This window comes from Pempheris klunzingeri, chromosome 11, assembly GCF_042242105.1.
Source record: "Pempheris klunzingeri isolate RE-2024b chromosome 11, fPemKlu1.hap1, whole genome shotgun sequence".
Classification (NCBI taxonomy): domain Eukaryota; kingdom Metazoa; phylum Chordata; class Actinopteri; order Acropomatiformes; family Pempheridae; genus Pempheris; species Pempheris klunzingeri.
The window spans coordinates 26,627,281-26,632,158 of NC_092022.1; the positions used below are offsets into that span (position 1 = coordinate 26,627,281).

The 4,878-nt window shown below is 42.0% G+C and overlaps 1 long non-coding RNA gene across 1 annotated transcript; it reads right to left on the reverse strand.

Moving 5' to 3' along the window:
• Nucleotides 1-1,021: 1,021 nt before the first annotated feature.
• LOC139210143 (uncharacterized) lies at nucleotides 1,022-2,377 on the reverse strand. The gene is made up of 3 exons (XR_011585233.1): nucleotides 2,322-2,377; nucleotides 2,192-2,222; nucleotides 1,022-1,918 (listed from the first exon to the last, which is right to left on the reverse strand). It is a non-coding gene; the product is annotated as an uncharacterized lncRNA (long non-coding RNA).
• Between the last annotated feature and the right edge of the window lie 2,501 nt (nucleotides 2,378-4,878).

A 4,878-nucleotide genomic window follows, 5' to 3' on the forward strand; every position in this document is an offset into this window, starting at 1 on the left:
TGAAAATCCCGTACAGGTTCTGTGATTAGGGGCAGCCTTGGCCTCTGCCCCTTATTTTTCTTCCAGGTCGTTCATAATGGTTTGTAAAAAGATAGTTCATTAAATGTGAACATCTTCAGAATGTACTCTTACATTTTTGCACTAAAGCAAAGGGAAACATTTGGAGTTGTCGTTATTTGAAGGTTATTATGCTGTGATTTTACACACTGGAGATCAAACTGGGCCCCTGTGCTAACAGATATTAGCTAGCTGATGGGTTAGCGTGATTAAAGTGTGTGTGTGTGTGTGTGTGTGTGTGTGTGTGCTTGGCCTGGTGTTTATACACTAATCATAGTCTCACCCATCCATTAACGAGGTTAACGAGGAGCGGTAGATGATGAGGAGGTACTGGGGGACACTAATGAAGCATCAGCTCAGAATGTCAGTTAATCATTGGTTCCCAAAGTGAAGTGGTACATCAGATGAGGAGCTACCAGAAGCATCTCCACCATCAGGGTGGAGGTTTTACTGCCTGCAGGGGGCGACTGAAACACACTGATCAGGTTTTACCCCATCAGACGAGGATCTTCTGCTCTCTGGTTTCTGCTTCTTCTGGTGGTTTTGGTGCTAAGTGACGACAGGATTAAATTGTGCACTTGTGATTTATGGATTTACGGTTTGTTGTTTTTGCTCAGTTTTCTTTAAGGCTTTCAGAAGTTACAACAGAGAGTCGGATTCAAACCCGGACCTGGAACATTTAGACCTCACAGCCGAGGCTGATGGGAAACACATCAGTTTATGAAGGAGCTAAACTCACAGTGAAACTGTTAGCATGCTAACTTTAGCTCCCAGCACTCAGTGGCGACTTGTCAGATGTAGAACAGAGAAAATGAAGATGGTTTCTGCAGATATTGATGTTGACCTTTAACCCTTGAACACTAACCTAACAGTTAGTAACACCATCACTAACGTCAGGTATATTTTACCTGATAGAAAAATACTTCTCATCAAAACATATTAAAGTACAACAATACACGGCAAACTGAAGAACTCTTCTTTTACTTTCCTTATACGTCTCATAAAACAGAAAAAAGGTATCATGGGGGAACCCTATAAAAAAAGACAAAGGTCTCCAGACATTCTTCAACTCCCCCCTGAATAAACAAACAAACCCAAAATATCCCCACAAAATCTACAGTTACACTGCCTGACATTAATGTTACCCTTTGATTTACATTTGCGTCGTAACTTGATTAAAGTGAATAATCTAAATAATAAAATGCCGTACAGAGTTCTGAAAGCTGCTCTGATACAGGAAATATGAAGCACAGCGTTTCCTTTTAACTGTCGGTACAAAGAATAAAAGCTGCCACAGCAAACTGGAGCCTGCGTCCGACGTGAAGCAACAACTTCAGATTAAAGCTCAAGAGAAAACGTATCAGCAGCATGTTGTGTTACAGGATCAGAGCTACAGATAAATATTCAGACATTAACCGGCTGCACTGGTTCGTCTGGATCAAACTATGAAGCCACCTTCACGTGTTTCACACAGTTTGTCACACGTGCGTCAATTTAAAGCTAAATCTAGATCAGATCAAGATTCCTGCGGCCACGTCTTCATGCTTTCACGCCAACAAATCACACACATTAAAAAATCCTGATTATGATGTTCAGTCGATCTGAGAGCTGAAGATGAGTCCAAACACAGAAAACAAACATGAAAATCAAAAGTGAAATTGTTGTATACAGAGAGACAGTGGAGATATATGTACTTCAATTTAAAAGTGAAGAAAGAAGCTGCTGTATTTGTTATACAATAATCCCTTACTCCCTGATTAAAGCTCAATATTTGTATTCATCCAGTAACAGAACTGTTCTGTAGGTGTCGTCATGCAGGAGCTTCGTCATCTTCAGACTCAGTCCCTCTGTGTATGAGGTTCTGTTTGGAAAAAAAGGTAAAAATTGTCAAACTTCCCATAAAAATCTACAGAAAACATGAACGTACGTGTTCAATATCAAACAACTGATGTATTAAAGGAGTGATAATATAATTATATACAGCTTCACTATTACAGAGGAACATCTGTGCTTGTTTGAATATTATACGTATATTAAAGAGTTCTTAGTGCTCAGAGATCAGAGACAGACAGACAGTCAGACAGACAGTCAGACAGACAGTCAGACAGACAGTCAGACAGACAGATGTGTTCACCTCTTTTTCCTCTGACTGTTGTTTCATCCTCCTGCAAAAAGTTTCATATAATCAGTCAAAGTTTCATTTTCAGAAAGAAAACATGAAAAGGATCAAAATAGTAGATGTTTAGAGTGAATGTTGTAGTTACTCCTCCTGTGGCATCTTCTGTAGCTCCATCTGCTGCTTGTCTGTTGCTCCATCCTGTTGAAAGAATTTCACGCTCACACACTCAGCAGCTTATTATTTATTATTACACTTTATTGTCCCCAGGGGGGAAATTCTTTTTCACAGCACTGATTCTGCTTGACAAACTGACAGTCAGACGGTAGACATGACAACACAACAACAGCAGACTTAACAACACTTCACAAGACAACACTTCCCACTAACTTTACACATAGAAAAACACCAACAAAGCAGACAGCCATAGTCACACTCAGCGGGGTCTGTTGTTCACGACTGTTATGACAGCATGAATTAGGCTTGCAGACAAAAGGGATAAAAGAGGTCTGGTCACTAACTGTTTCCTCTCCACCAAAAGTCTGTGTCTGTGTACTGGAAATATGTTTGTTTTGAGTATAGACAGACTTCTGTATCCTCACCAAACAGCATAAGAGCAAACAGGTATTGATTCCTTACCTGGTTTTGTCCTGCAGGAGTTTCACTCAGTTCCTCAACAACATCAAAACACTTTTCCCACGATTTACCATGTAGTTTATCCTTTACTACTTTTGTCAACTTCTCTTTTGCTTTTTTTATCAAAATGTCTTTCACGACATCGTCCTCGTCCAAAATCACTTTGTAAAGTGCCAAGTTTCCGTCCCAACATGAGCCGTTGCAGCATTTTCTCCATTCAAATGACGTCACTAAGGAAACCACAACAAGGGAACAGAAGAAAAGACCGAGGCCGATAACCTGGAGGAGAGGAGCCAGAGTTGGTTATAATGTCACCACAGAGTTCATTGTCTCCAGATAACAGAGGCTGATAACAGGATACAGATACAATATGATGTGAGCATTAACCATAACCACTGCAACCAGTGGAAGAACCGACTGACAGGACGTGTTTGAAGCAAGAAAAACTCACCATGGACTCGTTCTTCAGTTCAGTGATGGTCGACTGTTCCTCTGCTGTGATGTTGTTCTTGTCTTTGCAGGCCAAATGTCTCTGTTGTTCAGACTGATCGTTCTGACAGCAAACGTACCAATCTCCATCGATCAACACGAACACAGGCCACAGCATGCCAACGAAAACCGCCTTGAAGATGCGACACAATAAAACACAGGAAAATGTGTCCAGTCTTTTCCTGCAGCGGATGACTTCAGTCCCACCTTGTCTCGAACATGTACACACTTCAGTCCAACATTGTTTCGAACATGTACAGCTACATGTGTATTTCCAGGCTCTTTGAAATGTCTTGTCCGTCCAAAGATGCAAAACAAGTAAAATAAAACCTGGCATCCACATGTACATGTAGCAGGAATGAGGTTGTGGTTTGCAGGAGCACTGAAAATCCTTGTCAAGCACAACATTGTGAATAAAAATCACAATGATGGCGATGTAGGTGCTGAGCTGACTGAGAACGAATGCTTGAAGGATGTTCTTCATCTTTGGTGCAAACTTGGCATCTGCTGACAGCTGCTGCATGTAAGCTCTTGATATACTTTCAGGAAACCGCTCAACTGTGGATGGAACAAAAGCGTTACATAACAGTTTCAAAACAGTTTCTCTTTCACTCTCTCCCTAACCTCCCAGATCCTGGTTCTGTTAAAGGGGAGTTCTTCCTGCCACTGTTTCCTAATATAATATCTGATGTTGCTCATGTGGAGATTCTTGAATCCTTAATGTTGAATTTCTAAATCCTTTGGTCTGAGCTGCAAGGAGGCGTCCTGATCAGATGCCTGAACCACCTCAACTGGCTCCTTTCGATGTGAAGGAGCAGCGGCTCTACTCCGAGCTCCTCACCCTTAGTGCTCCTCACCCTTAGAGCTCCTCACCCTTTGAGCTCTTCACCCTTAGAGCTCCTCACCCCTAGAGCTCCTCACCCTCTCTCTAAGGCTGAGCCCAGACACCCTACTAAGGAAACTCACTTCAGCTGCTTGCATCTGCGCTCTCGTTCTTTCAGTCATGACCTGCACTACTGCAGACGCCGCACCAATCCGTCTGTCATCTCTGTCAAAAGACTTCTTCTTTAGGTTGAGGAGATTGGAGCCAGCTTGCAAGTTATAACAAAGTTTAATCTTACATGTAAGAGGAGCGTTTAACAGTGCAACAACATCATGGAGGTTACAGAGTAAAAGGCTCAACCAGTGAGCAGGTACAGTTGGTTTTTATAATGGGAGTTGTGGGTGTAGTTCTCACACATCGTGAGATCATCTACTGGCGTTAGAACTTCTTCTTGTCCTTGTAGATATGAGGCTTCACACCGTTGCAGAGCACACCCTCGATTGCCACTCTGTCTGGCAATTCGTGAGCATGTCCTTGGATGGCAATTCTCATAACAAAGATGGTTTCTGCAAATATTCACCAGCTGAGCAGGCAAAATATCGATGCAGGAGCCGTCACAGCGGAGTGCTGATTCACAGGAAAGATGGAAACAACAATAATGTTTCTCACAGAATTGAAGCACAGATGTTGACCTTTAACCCTTGAACATTAACCTAACAGTTAGTAACACCATCACTAACGTCGGGTCTATTTTACC